The sequence below is a fragment of the Pseudophryne corroboree genome (assembly GCF_028390025.1).
Source record: "Pseudophryne corroboree isolate aPseCor3 chromosome 3 unlocalized genomic scaffold, aPseCor3.hap2 SUPER_3_unloc_59, whole genome shotgun sequence".
Classification (NCBI taxonomy): Eukaryota; Metazoa; Chordata; class Amphibia; order Anura; family Myobatrachidae; genus Pseudophryne; species Pseudophryne corroboree.
The window spans coordinates 317,701-336,127 of record NW_026967551.1 but is presented as its reverse complement, the minus strand read 5'-3'; positions in this window follow the sequence as shown (position 1 = coordinate 336,127).

Here is an 18,427-nt window from a genome sequence, read left to right as displayed (position 1 = left end):
CAGTCACATGATACAGTCACATAATACAGTCACATAATACGGTCACATGATACAGTCACATAATACAGTCACATCACATAACACAGTCACATAATACAGTCACATCCCACAGTCACAAATACAGTCACATAATACAGTCACATCACATAATACAGTCACATAATACAGTCACATCGCATAATACAGTCACATAATACAGTCACATAATACAGTCCCATCACATAACACAGTCACATGATACAGTCACGTCACATAATACAGTCACATCACATAATGCAGTCACATAATACAGTCACATCACATAATATAGTCACATAATACAGTCAAATAATACAGTCACATCATATAACACAGTCACATAATACAGTCACATCACATAATACAGTCACATCACATAATACAGTCACATCACACAGTCACAAATACAGTCACATAATACAGTCACATTATATAATAGTCACATAATACAGTCACATGATACAGACACATAATACAGTCACATTACATAATACAGTCACATAATACAGTCACATTATATAATAGTCACATAATACAGTCACATGATACAGACACATAATATAGTCACATCACATGATACAGTCACATGATATAGTCACATAATATAGTCACATCACATAACACAGTCACATAATACAGACACATGATACAGACACATAATACAGTCACATTACATAATACAGTCACATAATACAGTCACATGATACAGACACATAATACAGTCACATTACATAATACAGTCACATAATACAGTCACATCACATAATACAGTCACATCACATAATACAGTCACATCACATAATACAGTCACATCACATAATACAGTCACATCACACAGTCACAAATACAGTCACATAATACAGTCACATTATATAATAGTCACATAATACAGTCACATGATACAGACACATAATACAGTCACATTACATAATACAGTCACATAATACAGTCACATTATATAATAGTCACATAATACAGTCACATGATACAGACACATAATATAGTCACATCACATGATACAGTCACATGATATAGTCACATAATATAGTCACATCACATAACACAGTCACATAATACAGACACATGATACAGACACATAATACAGTCACATTACATAATACAGTCACATAATACAGTCACATGATACAGACACATAATACAGTCACATTACATAATACAGTCACATAATACAGTCATATTATATAATAGTCACATAATACAGTCACATGATACAGACACATAATTCAGTCACATATTACAGTCACATCACATGACACAGTCACATGACACAGTCACATAATACAAGCCCTCCAGGGTGGTCAATGCAAACATGAGGCCCAATTCAGAGATGGATGCAGCCACGCAGTCGCTCGTAGTAACCGCATGCATCTGGTCTGCCACACACACTGACTGCAGTGCATGAACTTACACACTGCTGATGCGTCCAGGAAGTATGCGGCTGCAGTATGAATGGTGGGGCCTCGTTGCGGCATTGGGGTAGCAGGACGTATCAAACTGGGGAATGTTTGGACCGTTTTCAGGGCGGCTACGTGACGTCACAAACACGCCCTGCGTTCGCCCAGCCACGCCTGTGTTTTCCCTGGCACGCCTGTGTTCTTTCAAACACTCCCTGAAAACAGTCAGTTGCCACCCAGAAACGCCCCCTTCCTGTCAATCACTCTGCGGCAACCAGTGCGACTGAAATCCATCGCTAGACCCTGTGTGAAACTGCATTGTTTGTTGTACCCGTACGTCGAGCGTGCGCATTGCGCCGCATATGCATGCGCAGAACTGCCATTTTTTAGCCTGAACGCTGTGCTGCGAACAAATGCAGCTAGCGATCAACTCGGAATGACCCCCAGAGTTCCCACTGCCACGGGAAGCATCCATGGTCACAGCCACGGGAGAAACAAATAATAATACTAGAGACAATGCTTTCATTAAACGGAACTCTGTGCCAAATAATAGTACATCAGTGGCCATATGGTGGAAATACACACATTAAACACAGTAGCCTATGTTACATATAGCAACAAATATGAAGTACACCTCAAGTCACAACATATAAAAAACACTGCAAAAAGGTAAAAAAGAATTAGAAAAAATATAAAGAAAAGTCACAGAAAGCAATTCAAGCATTGTGTCTGATTAAGCCGTGTGTGTGTACGTGGACGGTTATATATATTAGAGATGAGCGCCGGAAATTTTTCGGTTTTTGGGTTTTGGTTTTGGGTTCGGTTCCGCGGCCGTGTTTTGGGTTCGACCGCGTTTTGGCAAAACCTCACCGAATTTTTTTTGTCGGATTCGGGTGTGTTTTGGATTCGGGTGTTTTTTTCCAAAAAACCTAAAAAACAGCTTAAATCATAGAATTTGGCGGTCATTTTGATCCCAAAGTATTATTAACCTCAAAAACCATAATTTCCACTCATTTTCAGTCTATTCTGAATACCTCACACCTCACAATATTATTTTTAGTCCTAAAATTTGCACCGAGGTCGCTGTGTGAGTAAGATAAGCGACACTAGTGGCCGACACAAACACCGGGCCCATCTAGGAGTGGCACTGCAGTGTCACGCAGGATGGCCCTTCCAAAAAACCCTCCCCAAACAGCACATGACGCAAAGAAAAAAAGAGGCGCAATGAGGTAGCTGTGTGAGTAAGATTAGCGACCCTAGTGGCCGACACAAACACCGGGCCCATCTAGGAGTGGCACTGCAGTGTCACGCAGGATGTCCCTTCCAAAAAACCCTCCCCAAACAGCACATGACGCAAAGAAAAAAAGAGGCGCAATGAGGTAGCTGTGTGAGTAAGATTAGCGACCCTAGTGGCCGACACAAACACCGGGCCCATCTAGGAGTGGCACTGCAGTGTCACGCAGGATGTCCCTTCCAAAAAACCCTCCCCAAACAGCACATGACGCAAAGAAAAAAAGAGGCGCAATGAGGTAGCTGTGTGAGTAAGATAAGCGACCCTAGTGGCCGACACAAACACCGGGCCCATCTAGGAGTGTCACTGCAGTGTCACGCAGGATGTCCCTTCCAAAAAACCCTCCCCAAACAGCACATGACGCAAAGAAAAAAAGAGGCGCAATGAGGTAGCTGTGTGAGTAAGATAAGCGACCCTAGTGGCCGACACAAACACCGGGCCCATCTAGGAGTGGCACTGCAGTGTCACGCAGGATGTCCCTTCCAAAAAACCCTCCCCAAACAGCACATGACGCAAAGAAAAAGAAAAGAAAAAAGAGGTGCAAGATGGAATTGTCCTTGGGCCCTCCCACCCACCCTTATGTTGTATAAACAGGACATGCACACTTTAACCAACCCATCATTTCAGTGACAGGGTCTGCCACACGACTGTGACTGAAATGACGGGTTGGTTTGGACCCCCACCAAAAAAGAAGCAATTAATCTCTCCTTGCACAAACTGGCTCTACAGAGGCAAGATGTCCACCTCATCTTCACCCTCCGATATATCACCGTGTACATCCCCCTCCTCACAGATTATCAATTCGTCCCCACTGGAATCCACCATCTCAGCTCCCTGTGTACTTTGTGGAGGCAATTGCTGCTGGTCAATGTCTCCGCGGAGGAATTGATTATAATTCATTTTAATGAACATCATCTTCTCCACATTTTCTGGATGTAACCTCGTACGCCGATTGCTGACAAGGTGAGCGGCGGCACTAAACACTCTTTCGGAGTACACACTTGTGGGAGGGCAACTTAGGTAGAATAAAGCCAGTTTGTGCAAGGGCCTCCAAATTGCCTCTTTTTCCTGCCAGTATAAGTACGGACTGTGTGACGTGCCTACTTGGATGCGGTCACTCATATAATCCTCCACCATTCTTTCAATGGGGAGAGAATCATATGCAGTGACAGTAGACGACATGTCCGTAATCGTTGTCAGGTCCTTCAGTCCGGACCAGATGTCAGCATCAGCAGTCGCTCCAGACTGCCCTGCATCACCGCCAGCGGGTGGGCTCGGAATTCTGAGCCTTTTCCTCGCACCCCCAGTTGCGGGAGAATGTGAAGGAGGAGATGTTGTTGACAGGTCGCGTTCCGCTTGACTTGACAATTTACTCACCAGCAGGTGTTTGAACCCCAGCAGACTTGTGTCTGCCGGAAAGAGAGATCCAAGGTAGGCTTTAAATCTAGGATCGAGCACGGTGGCCAAAATGTAGTGCTCTGATTTCAACAGATTGACCACCCGTGAATCCTTGCTAAGCGAATTAAGGGCTCCATCCACAAGTCCCTCATGCCTAGCGGAATCGCTCCGTGTTAGCTCCTCCTTCAATGTCTCCAGCTTCTTCTGCAAAAGCCTGATGAGGGGAATGACCTGACTCAGGCTGGCAGTGTCTGAACTGACTTCACGTGTGGCAAGTTCAAAGGGCATCAGAACCTTGCACAACGTTGAAATCATTCTCCACTGCGCTTGAGACAGGTGCATCCCACCTCCTATATCGTGCTCAATTGTATAGGCTTGAATGGCCTTTTGCTGCTCCTCCAACCTCTGAAGCATATACAGGGTTGAATTCCACCTCGTTACCACTTCTTGCTTCAGATGATGGCAGGGCAGGTTCAGTAGTTTTTGGTGGTGCTCCAGTTTTCTGTACGTGGTGCCTGTACGCCGAAAGTGTCCCGCAATTCTTCTGGCCACCGACAGCATCTCTTGCACGCCCCTGTCGTTTTTTAAAAAATTCTGCACCACCAAATTCAAGGTATGTGCAAAACATGGGACGTGCTGGAATTGGCCCAGATTTAATGCACACACAATATTGCTGGCGTTGTCCGATGCCACAAATCCACAGGAGAGTCCAATTGGGGAAAGCCATTCCGCGATGATCTTCCTCAGTTGCCGTAAGAGGTTTTCAGCTGTGTGCGTATTCTGGAAACCGGTGATACAAAGCGTAGCCTGCCTAGGAAAGAGTTGGCGTTTGCGAGATGCTGCTACTGGTGCCGCCGCTGCTGTTCTTGCGGCGGGAGTCCATACATCTACCCAGTGGGCTGTCACAGTCATATAGTCCTGACCCTGCCCTGCTCCACTTGTCCACATGTCCGTGGTTAAGTGGACATTGGGTACAGCTGCATTTTTTAGGACACTGGTGACTCTTTTTCTGAGGTCTGTGTACATTTTCGGTATCGCCTGCCTAGAGAAATGGAACCTAGATGGTATTTGGTACCGGGGACACAGTACCTCAAACAAGTCTCTAGTTGGCTCTGCAGTAATGATGGATACCGGAACCACGTTTCTCACCACCCAGGATGTCAAGGCCTCAGTTATCCGCTTTGCAGTAGGATGACTGCTGTGATATTTCATCTTCCTCGCAAAGGACTGTTGGACAGTCAATTGCTTGGTGGAAGTAGTAAAAGTGGTCTTACGACTTCCCCTCTGGGATGACCATCGACTCCCAGCAGCAACAACAGCAGCGCCAGCAGCAGTAGGCGTTACACGCAAGGATGCATCGGAGGAATCCCAGGCAGGAGAGGACTCGTCAGAATTGCCAGTGACATGGCCTGCAGGACTATTGGCATTCCTGGGGAAGGAGGAAATTGACACTGAGGGAGTTGGTGGGGTGGTTTGCGTGAGCTTGGTTACAAGAGGAAGGGATTTACTGGTCAGTGGACTGCTTCCGCTGTCGGCCCAAGTTTTTGAACTTGTCACTGACTTATTATGAATGCGCTGCAGGTGACGTATAAGGGAGGATGTTCCGAGGTGGTTAACGTCCTTACCCCTACTTATTACAGCTTGACAAAGGGAACACCCGGCTTGACACCTGTTGTCCGCATTTCTGGTGAAATACTTCCACACCGAAGAGCTGATTTTTTTGGTATTTTCACTAGGCATGTCAACGGCCATATTCCTACCACGGACAACAGGTGTCTCCCCGGGTGCCTGACTTAAACAAACCACCTCACCATCAGAATCCTCCTGGTCAATTTCCTCCCCAGCGCCAGCAACACCCATATCCTCCTCATCCTGGTGTACTTCAACACTGACATCTTCAATCTGACTATCAGGAACTGGACTGCGGGTGCTCCTTCCATCACTTGCAGGGGGCGTGCAAATGGTGGAAGGCGCATGCTCTTCACGTCCAGTGTTGGGAAGGTCAGGCATCGCAACCGACACAATTGGAGTCGGACTCTCCTTGTGGATTTGGGATTTCGAAGAACGCACAGTTCTTTGCAGTGCTACTGCTTTTGCCAGCTTTAGTCTTTTCATTTTTCTAGCGAGAGGCTGAGTGCTTCCATCCTCATGTGAAGCTGAACCACTAGCCATGAACATAGGCCAGGGCCTCAGCCGTTCCTTGCCACTCCGTGTGGTAAATGGCATATTGGCAAGTTTACGCTTCTCCTCCGACAATTTTATTTTAGGTTTTGGAGTCCTTTTTTTACTGATATTTGGTGTTTTGGATTTGACATGCTCTGTACTATGACATTGGGCATCGGCCTTGGCAGACGACGTTGCTGGCATTTCATCGTCTCGGCCATGACTAGTGGCAGCAGCTTCAGCACGAGGTGGAAGTGGATCTTGATCTTTCCCTAATTTTGGAACCTCAACATTTTTGTTCTCCATATTTTAATAGGCACAACTAAAAGGCACCTCAGGTAAACAATGGAGATGGATGGATTGGATACTAGTATACAATTATGGACGGGCTGCCGAGTGCCGACACAGAGGTAGCCACAGCCGTGAACTACCGCACTGTACTGTGTCTGCTGCTAATATATAGACTGGTTGATAAAGAGATAGTATACTCGTAACTAGTATGTATGTATAAAGAAAGAAAAAAAAACCACGGTTAGGTCACTGGTATATACAATTATGGACGGGCTGCCGAGTGCCGACACAGAGGTAGCCACAGCCGTGAACTACCGCACTGTACTGTGTCTGCTGCTAATATATAGACTGGTTGATAAAGAGATAGTATACTCGTAACTAGTATGTATGTATAAAGAAAGAAAAAAAAACCACGGTTAGGTGGTATATACAATTATGGACGGGCTGCCGAGTGCCGACACAGAGGTAGCCACAGCCGTGAACTACCGCACTGTACTGTGTCTGCTGCTAATATATAGACTGGTTGATAAAGAGATAGTATACTCGTAACTAGTATGTATGTATAAAGAAAGAAAAAAAAACCACGGTTAGGTGGTATATACAATTATGGACGGGCTGCCGAGTGCCGACACAGAGGTAGCCACAGCCGTGAACTACCGCACTGTACTGTGTCTGCTGCTAATATATAGACTGGTTGATAAAGAGATAGTATACTCGTAACTAGTATGTATGTATAAAGAAAGAAAAAAAAACCACGGTTAGGTGGTATATACAATTATGGACGGGCTGCCGAGTGCCGACACAGAGGTAGCCACAGCCGTGAACTACCGCACTGTACTGTGTCTGCTGCTAATATATAGACTGGTTGATAAAGAGATAGTATACTCGTAACTAGTATGTATGTATAAAGAAAGAAAAAAAAACCACGGTTAGGTGGTATATACAATTATGGACGGGCTGCCGAGTGCCGACACAGAGGTAGCCACAGCCGTGAACTACCGCACTGTACTGTGTCTGCTGCTAATATAGACTGGTTGATAAAGAGATAGTATACTACTAATATTATATATACTGGTGGTCAGGTCACTGGTCACTAGTCACACTGGCAGTGGCACTCCTGCAGCAAAAGTGTGCACTGTTTAATTTTAATATAATATTATGTACTCCTGGCTCCTGCTATAACCTATAACTGGCACTGCAGTAGTGCTCCCCAGTCTCCCCCACAATTATAAGCTGTGTGAGCTGAGCAGTCAGACAGATATATAATATATATAGATGATGCAGCACACTGGCCTGAGCCTGAGCAGTGCACACAGATATGGTATGTGACTGACTGAGTCACTGTGTGTATCGCTTTTTTCAGGCAGAGAACGGATATATTAAATAAACTGCACTGTGTGTCTGGTGGTCACTCACTATATAATATATTATGTACTCCTGGCTCCTGCTATAACCTATAACTGGCACTGCAGTAGTGCTCCCCAGTCTCCCCCACAATTATAAGCTGTGTGAGCTGAGCAGTCAGACAGATATATATAATATTATATATAGATAATAGATGATGCAGCACACTGGCCTGAGCCTGAGCAGTGCACACAGATATGGTATGTGACTGAGTCACTGTGTGCTGTGTATCGCTTTTTTCAGGCAGAGAACGGATTATAAATAAAACTGGTGGTCACTGGTCACTATCAGCAAAACTCTGCACTGTACTGAGTACTCCTAATGCTCCCCAAAATTAGTAAATCAAGTGTCTCTCTAATCTATTCTAAACGGAGAGGACGCCAGCCACATCCTCTCCCTATCAATCTCAATGCACGTGTGAAAATGGCGGCGACGCGCGGCTCCTTATATAGAATCCGAGTCTCGCGATAGAATCCGAGCCTCGCGAGAATCCGACAGCGTCATGATGACGTTCGGGCGCGCTCGGGTTAACCGAGCAAGGCGGGAAGATCCGAGTCGCTCGGACCCGTGAAAAAAAACATGAAGTTCTGGCGGGTTCGGATTCAGAGAAACCGAACCCGCTCATCTCTACTCGTAACTAGTATGTATGTATAAAGAAAGAAAAAAAAACCACGGTTAGGTGGTATATACAATTATGGACGGGCTGCCGAGTGCCGACACAGAGGTAGCCACAGCCGTGAACTACCGCACTGTACTGTGTCTGCTGCTAATATATAGACTGGTTGATAAAGAGATAGTATACTCGTAACTAGTATGTATGTATAAAGAAAGAAAAAAAAACCACGGTTAGGTGGTATATACAATTATGGACGGGCTGCCGAGTGCCGACACAGAGGTAGCCACAGCCGTGAACTACCGCACTGTACTGTGTCTGCTGCTAATATAGACTGGTTGATAAAGAGATAGTATACTCGTAACTAGTATGTATGTATAAAGAAAGAAAAAAAAACCACGGTTAGGTGGTATATACAATTATGGACGGGCTGCCGAGTGCCGACACAGAGGTAGCCACAGCCGTGAACTACCGCACTGTACTGTGTCTGCTGCTAATATAGACTGGTTGATAAAGAGATAGTATACTCGTAACTAGTATGACTATAAAGAAAGAAAAAAAAACCACGGTTAGGTGGTATATACAATTATGGACGGGCTGCCGAGTGCCGACACAGAGGTAGCCACAGCCGTGAACTACCGCACTGTACTGTGTCTGCTGCTAATATAGACTGGTTGATAAAGAGATAGTATACTACTAATATTATATATACTGGTGGTCAGGTCACTGGTCACTAGTCACACTGGCAGTGGCACTCCTGCAGCAAAAGTGTGCACTGTTTAATTTTAATATAATATTATGTACTCCTGGCTCCTGCTATAACCTATAACTGGCACTGCAGTGCTCCCCAGTCTCCCCCACAATTATAAGCTGTGTGAGCTGAGCACAGTCAGATATATATATATAGATGATGCAGCACACTGGGCTGAGCAGTGCACACAGATATGGTATGTGACTGAGTCACTGTGTGTATCGTTTTTTTCAGGCAGAGAACGGATATATTAAATAAAACAAACAACTGCACTGTCTGGTGGTCACTGTGGTCGTCAGTCACTAAACTCTGCACTCTCTTCTACAGTATCACAGCCTCAGGTCAATCTCTCTCTCTCTCTCTCAACCCTAATCTAAATGGAGAGGACGCCAGCCACGTCCTCTCCCTATCAATCTCAATGCACGTGTGAAAATGGCGGCGACGCGCGGCTCCTTATATAGAATCCGAGTCTCACGAGAATCCAACAGCGTCATGATGACGTTCGGGCGCGCTCGGGTTAACCGAGCAAGGCGGGAGGATCCGAGTCTGCTCCGACCCGTGAAAAAAACATGAAGTTCGTGCGGGTTCGGATTCAGAGAAACCGAACCCACTCATCTCTAATATATATATAAAGATTTGCCCCTAAGAAAGTCTGAGAGATGGGATATAGCTCCACCTAGATGAAACGCGTTGGGTATTTGCTGTATGCTGATTTTCAGATAATCTACTATTTTAATTCTCTGACATACGAGCATTCACTTGATTATTTGTGTTATCAATTGTAGACTAGCTTACACTATGCGCTTTTACTCTTTTTATAGCAGACAGAGAGAGGGGGAAGGGGGGGGGTGTCCCCCCCTGTCCCCCCCCCTCTCCTTCCGGTACCCCCCCAGCACACTCACTATTACCTGTAACAATACTTGAACCTATCTGGTAATAGAACTTTTTTTGCATTCATCTTTTTATGTCGTGTTTGTATTGGTTTCTTACTAAACTGTGAGAAATCTCATGCTGCTGGTGACCTTGTATGGACCATGGTGAAAAGATATAATCTTTATAACTAGTGATGAACGGGTTCGGTTCCTCGGAATCCGAACCCCCCCCCCCCCCCCCCCCCGAACTTCACCCATTTTACACGGTTCCGAGGCAGACTCGGATCCTCCCGCCTTGCTCGGTTAACCCAAGCGCGCCCGAACATCATCATCCTGCTGTCGGATTCTCGCGAGATTCGTATTTTATATAAGGAGCCGCGCGTCGCCGCAATTTTCACTCGTGCATTGGAGATGATAGAGAGAGGACGTGCAGCGTTCTCTCAGTTTCTGTGTTCAGTGTGCTGCAAATATCTGTGCTCAGTGTGCTGCAAATATCTGTGCTCAGTGTGCTGCAAATATATGTGCTCAGTGTGCTGAAAATATCTATGTTCTCTGCCTGAAAACGCTCCATATCTGTGCTGCATTGTAGTATATAGTAGGAGGACAGTGCAGAATTTTGCTGACCACCAGTATAACTATATATATAGCAGTACGGTACAGTAGTCCACTGCTCTACCTACCTCTGTGTCGTCAAGTATACTATGCATCTAGATTCTATACCTGTGGTCCATTTTAGTTTTGCAGTTTGCTGACAGTGACCACCAGTATATATAGCAGTACGGTACGGAAGGCCCCTGCTCTACCTACCTCTGTGTCGTCAAGTATACTATCCATCCATACCTGTGGTGCATTTTAGTTGTGCGCAGTATATATAGTAGGAGGACAGTGCAGAATTTTGCTGACCACCAGTATATAATATATAGCAGTACGGTACAGTAGGCCACTGCTCTACCTACCTCTGTGTCGTCAAGTATACTATGCATCCATACCTGTGCTGCATTTTAGTTGTGCGCAGTATATAGCAGGAGGGGACAGTGCAGAATGTTGCTGTGACCACCAGTATATATATAGCAGTACGGTACAGTAGTCCACTGCTCTACCTCTGTGTCGTCAAGTATACTACAAAAGTTCAGTAAAATGACCCAAAAATCAAAATTAAAAGCGTCTGATGAGAAGCGTAAACTTGCCAATATGCCATTTACGACACGGAGTGGCAAGGAACGGCTGAGGCCCTGGCCTATGTTCATGGCTAGTGGTTCAGCTTCACATGAGGATGGAAGCACTCATCCTCTCGCTAGAAAACTGCAGTGCCACTCCTAGATGGGCCAGGTGTTTGTGTCGGCCACTTGTGTCGCTTAGCTTAGCCATCCAGCGACCTCGGTGCAAATTTTAGGACTAAAAATAATATTGTGAGGTGTGAGGTGTTCAGAATAGACTGGAAATGAGTGGAAATTATGGTTATTGAGGTTAATAATACTATGGGATCAAAATGACCCCCAAATTCTGTGATTTAAGCTGTTTTTGAGGGGTTTTTGAAAAAAAAACACCCGAATCCAAAACACACCCGAATTCGACAAAAAATGTTCAGGGAGGTTTTGCCAAAACGCGTCCAAATCCAAAACACGGCCGCGGAACCGAATCCAAAACCAACACACAAAACCCGAAAAATTACCTATTTATAACATTTCTATATGGGACGGGTTCACTTCTAGCCGTCTTCAGCACAAAGGTGGTGTTATAGTTATATTGCACTAGGAGGCGCTCTTTCTCCTTATTATATTTCAGGCTGAGAGGTGGTGTTATAGTTATATTGCACAAGGAGGCGCTCTTTCTCCTTATTACATTTCAGGCTGAGAGGTGGTGTTATAGTTATATTGCACAAGGAGGCGCTCTTTCTCCTTATTACATTTCAGACTGAGAGGTGGTGTTATAGTTATATTGCACAAGGAGGCGCTCTTTCTCCTTATTACATTTCAGGCTGAGAGGTGGTGTTATAGTTATATTGCACTAGGAGGCGCTCTTTCTCCTTATTACATTTCAGGCTGAGAGGTGGTGTTATAGTTATATTGCACTAGGAGGCGCTCTTTCTCCTTATTACATTTCTGGCTGAGAGGTGGTGTTATAGTTATATTGCACTAGGAGGCGCTCTTTCTCCTTATTACATTTCAGGCTGAGAGGTGATGTTATAGTTATATTGCACTAGGAGGCGCTCTTTCTCCTTATTACATTTCAGGCTGAGAGGTGGTGTTATAGTTATATTGCACTAGGAGGCGCTCTTTCTCCTTATTACATTTCAGACTGAGAGGTGGTGTTATAGTTATATTGCACTAGGAGGCGCTCTTTCTCCTTATTACATTTCAGGCTGAGAGGTGGTGTTATAGTTATATTGCACTAGGAGGCGCTCTTTCTCCTTATTACATTTCAGGCTGAGAGGTGATGTTATAGTTATATTGCACTAGGAGGCGCTCTTTCTCCTTATTACATTTCAGGCTGAGAGGTGGTGTTATAGTTATATTGCACTAGGAGGCGCTCTTTCTCCTTATTACATTTCAGACTGAGAGGTGGTGTTATAGTTATATTGCACTAGGAGGCGCTCTTTCTCCTTATTACATTTCAGACTGAGAGGTGGTGTGCACTACTACAAGGAGCTCAGCCGTCCACTACCAGTGGATATTCCTAGGCAGTATACACAGACTGATAATTGTTCATATATGTGGTATTTCTATATTATTTGGTGATATACACTGACTTAGCGACAAATGTATTTTCTCTCTCGCTCTATATATATACACACACGTGTATGCTGCTGTGTACACTCCCTGATGCATTATAAATCAGGTGTGCGATACTATTATAACAATGAATATATCGCACATACAGTAAACACCCATTTGATGACAGATAAGAGGGTATGCGGTTATCCTACAGATTGTCGGGATCCAGCGGTCACAATACAGACGCCGGGATCCCGTTGGGGGCACCATACCGCCACCGGTATACTGGCGAGGTAGGTGATTCCCCTTCTATGAGCATCCACCACACCCTAAGAGGGAGAATAGAACCTGTAGTGACCCTGCAGCGTGGCGAGTGCAGTGACCCTGCAGCGTGGCGAGTGCAGTGACCCTGCAGCGTGGTGAGTGCAGTGACCCTACAAGGGGCTTAGCTGCACTCGCCCCCCTGCCGGCATTACTCCGCTCCATCCTCAGAATCTTAAAGTCTTCAATGTCAGTATCTGAAATGTCAACATTCTGAGGCGGCTGAAGATCAGGGTCAGGACATGCGGGAGGGTTAGGGTTAATACACACGGTACGATGTGCGCTTACGATTTTGTCTACAGCATATAGTGAAAACCGTAAGAAAAGCGCACATATCGCACCTTGGGGGTAATTCAGACCTGATCGTTAGGGGATTTTTGCAGCGCTGCGATCAGATAGTCGCCGCCTATAGGGGAGGGTATTTTCGCTTTGCAAGTGTGCGATCGCATGTGCAGCCGAGCGATACGAAAAGATTTTGTGCAGTTTCTGAGTTGCCCAGAACTTACTCAGCCGCTGCGATCACTTCAGCCTGTCCGGGCCCGGAATTGACGTCAGACACCCGCCCTGCAAATGCCTGGACACGCCTGCGTTTTTCCTAACACTCCCAGAAAACGGTCAGTTGCCACCCACAAACGCCCTCTTCCTGTCACTCTCCTTGCGATCGGCTGTGCGCATGGATTCTTCGTAAAACCCATTGCTCAGCAACGATCCGCTTTGTACCCGTGGGACGCGTCTGCGCATTGCGGTGCATACACATGCGCAGTTCTGACATGATAGCAGCGAAAAAAGCTAGCGTGCGATCAGGTGTAAATGACGCCACATGTGTACACAGCTTGCGATACCTGTTGTGTTCGTCCCACGCGAGTTCCGCAGTGTCCGGCCGCCGTGTCACCTGTGTGTAAGTTTTGTAATGTTAGCTGCTTTGTTATGTATTTGTTTTAGGGAGTACTTTTACTAAAGCTTCTAAAAATGAAAAGCAATGGTGTTGCCCATAGCAACCAAACAGATTCTGTCTATAATTCATATTTTGCAGCTACAAAATAATATAATTAGTTTGGTTGCTATGGGCAAGAAGTGGAGATGTTATCCATAGTGACCAATCAGATTCAAAGTAACATTTATCTAGCACATTCTATAAGATAACAGCTAACATCTGATTGGTTGCTATAGCTAACCACTCCACTTTAAAATTCCCATATCTTAGTAAATATAATAATAATCATTTTATTTATATAGCGCTCTTTCTCCAATAGGACTCAAGGCGCTTAACAGATACATAGCATAATATAGTACAGAAAATAATGAAGTACAGAACAGATTTTCATAAAATACAGAAGCATGAAGATACTAAAAGGGACACTATGGAAATGCTGAGTAAACATGAAAGTCTTGAGTCTACTTTTGAAGGATTCTATAGTTGGGGCCTCTCGCACTGTGTGGGGAAGTGAGTTCCATAGAGTCGGAGCTGCGTGGCTAAAACCCCGACCCCCAGATGAATTACGGTAGATTCTAGGTACTGCTAAAAGTCCTTCATCTACAGATCGCAGTAATGGAGTGGGGCAGTATGGGGTAAGAAGCTGTTTCAGGTACCTTGGGCCTTGGTCATGTAATGCTTTGAAACTCAGTAAGCCAATCTTGAAGATGATTCGCCATCGTACAGGCAGCCAGTGAAGGGAGTAGAGGATGGGTGTTATGTGGCTAGAACGGGACTGGTTGAGTAATAGCCTGGCAGCTGTGTTTTGCACCAGCTGTAAGCGCTGCAATTCTTTTGCTGGGAGACCAAGGTAGAGTGCATTACAGTAGTCTAAACGAGATGATACAAATGCATGTATGACTTTTGGCAGATCATCTGAGGGAATTAAGTGCTTGATATAGTGACACGCTGTGGGGCGAGGCAGGTGAGACAGAGCTGGTGGTAGACTTCTTCTGGACTGTAAATCAGTGACACACTGTGGGGCGAGGCAGGTGAGCCAGAGCTGGTGGCAGACTTCTTCTGGACTGTAAATCAGTGACACACTGTGGGGTGAGGCAGGTGAGCCAGAGCTGGTGGCAGACTTCTTCTGGACTGTAAATCAGTGACACACTGTGGGGCGAGGCAGGTGAGCCAGAGCTGGTGGTAGACTTCTTCTGGACTGTAAATCAGTGACGTGCTGTGGGGTGAGGCTGGTGAGACAGAGCTGGTGGCAGACTTCTTCTGGACTGTAAATCAGTGACGTGCTGTGGGGTGAGGCTGGTGAGACAGAGCTGGTGGTAGACTTCTTCTGGACTGTAAATCAGTGATGTGCTGTGGGGTGAGGCAGGTGAGACAGCTGGTGGTAGACTTCTTCTGGACTGTAAATCAGTGACACACTGTGGGATGAGGCAGAGCTGGTGGTAGACTTCAAGACTGTAAATCAATGATGTGCTGTGGGGTGAGACAAGCTGGTGGTAGACTTCTTCTGTACTGTAAATCAGTGATGTGCTGTGGGGTGAGGAAGAGCTGGTGTTAGACTTCTTCTGGACTGTAAATGAGTGACATGCTGTGGAGTGATGCAAGTGAGACAGAGCTGGTGGTAGACTACTTCAGGACTGTAAATCAGTGATGTGCTGTGGGGTGAGGCAGGTGAGACAGAGCTGGTGGCAGACTTCTTCTGGACTGTAAATCAGTGACATGATGTGGGGCGAGGCAGTGCTGGAGGTAGACTTCTTCTGGACTGTAAATCAGTGGCATGCTGTGGGGTGAGGCAGGTGAGACAGAGCTGGTGGTAGACTTCTCCTGGACTGTAAATTAGTGAGGTGCTGTGGGGCGAGGCAGGTGAGACAGAGCTGGTGGTAGACTTCTTCTGGACTGTAAATCAGTGACGTGCTGTGGGGTGAGGCTGGTGAGACAGAGCTGGTGGTAGACTTCTTCTGGACTGTAAATCAGTGATGTGCTGTGGGGTGAGGCAGGTGAGACAGCTGGTGGTAGACTTCTTCTGGACTGTAAATCAGTGACACACTGTGGGATGAGGCAGAGCTGGTGGTAGACTTCAAGACTGTAAATCAATGATGTTCTCTTAGGTTGAGACAAGCTGGTGGTAGACTTCTTCAGTACTGTAAATCAGTGATGTGCTGTGGGGTGAGGAAGAGCTGGTGGTAGACTTCTTCTGGACTGTAAATGAGTGACATGCTGTGGAGTGATGCAAGTGAGACTGAGCTGGTGGTAGACTACTTCAGGACTGTAAATTAGTGATGTGCTGTGGGGTGAGGCAGGTGAGACAGAGCTGGTTGCTGACTTCTTCTGGACTGTAAATCAGTGACATGATGTGGGGCGAGGCAGGGCTGGAGGTAGACTTCTTCTGGACTGTAAATCAGTGGCATGCTGTGGGGTGAGGCAGGTGAGACAGAGCTGGTGGTAGACTTCTCCTGGACTGTAAATTAGTGAGGTGCTGTGGGGCGAGGCAGGTGAGACAGAGCTGGTGGTAGACTTCTTCTGGACTGTAAATCAGTGACGTGCTGTGGGGTGAGGCTGGTGAGACAGAGCTGGTGGTAGACTTCTTCTGGACTGTAAATCAGTGATGTGCTGTGGGGTGAGGCAGGTGAGACAGAGCTGGTGGCAGACTTCTTCTGGACTGTAAATCAGTGACGTGCTGTGGGGTGAGGCTGGTGAGACAGAGCTGGTGGTAGACTTCTTCTGGACTGTAAATCAGTGATGTGCTGTGGGGTGAGGCAGGTGAGACAGCTGGTGGTAGACTTCTTCTGGACTGTAAATCAGTGACACACTGTGGGGTGAGGCAGAGCTGGTGGTAGACTTCAAGACTGTAAATCAATGATGTGCTGTGGGGTGAGACAAGCTGCTGGTAGACTTCTTCTGGACTGTAAATCAGTGATGTGCTGTGGGGTGAGGAAGAGCTGGTGGTAGACTTCTTCTAGACTGTAAATGAGTGACATGCTGTGGAGTGATGCAAGTGAGACAGAGCTGGTGGTAGACTACTTCAGGACTGTAAATCAGTGACGTGCTGTTGGGTGAGACAGAGCTGGTGGAAGACTTCTTCAGGGCTGTAAATCAGTGACATGCTGTGGGGCGAGGCAGGTGAGACAGAGCTGGTGGTAGACTTCTTCTGGACTGTAAATTAGAGACGTGCTGTGGGGCAAGGCAGGTGAGACAGAGCTGGTGGTAGACTTCTTCTGGACTGCAAATCAGTGACGTGTCGTGGGGTAAGGCAGATGAGACAGAGCTGGTGGTAGACTTCTTCTGGACTGTAAATCAGTGACGTGCTGTGGGGTGAAGCAGGTGAGACAGAGCTGATGGTAGACTTCTTCTGGACTGTAAATCAGTGACATGCTGTGGGGTGAGGCAGAGCTGGTGGTAAACTTCTTCTTGACTCTAAATCAGTGACATGCTGTGGGGTGATGCAGGTGAGACAGAGCTGGTGGTAGACTTCTTCAGGACTATAAATCGGTAACGTGCTGTTGGGTGAGATAAAGCTGGTGGAAGACTTCTTCAGGACTGTAAATCAGTGACATGCTGTGGGGCGAGGCAGATGAGACAGAGCTGGTGGTAGACTTCTTCTGGACTGTAAATCAGTGACGTGTTGTGGGGCGAGGCAGGTGAGACAGAGCTGGTGGTAGATTCTTCTGGACTGTAAATCAGTGACGTACTGTGGGGTGAGGCAGGTGAGACAGCTGGTGGTAGACTTCTTCTGGACTGTAAATCAGTGACGTGTTGTGGGGCACGGCAGGTGAGACAGAGCTGGTGGTAGATTCTTCTGGATTGTAAATCAGTGACGTGCTGTGGGGTGAGGCAGGTGAGACAGCTGGTGGTAGACTTCTTCTGGACTGTAAATCAGTGACATGCTGTGGGGTGAGACAGGTGAGACAGAGCTGGTGGTAGACTTCTTCAAGATTGTAAATCAGTGATGTGCTGTGGGGTGAGACAAGCTGGTGGTAGACTTCTTCTGGACTGTAAATCAGTGACGTGCTGTGGGGTGAGGCTGGTGAGACAAGCTGGTGGTAGACTTCTTCTGGACTGTAAATCAGTGATGTGCTGTGGCGTGAGGCAGAGCTAGTGGTATACTTCTTCTGGACTGTAAATCAATGACATGCTGTGGGGTGATGCAGGTGAGACAGAGCTGGTGGTAGACTTCTTCTGGACTGTAAATCAGTGATGTCCTGTGGGGCGAGGCAGAGCTGGTGGTAGACTTTTTCTGGACTGTAA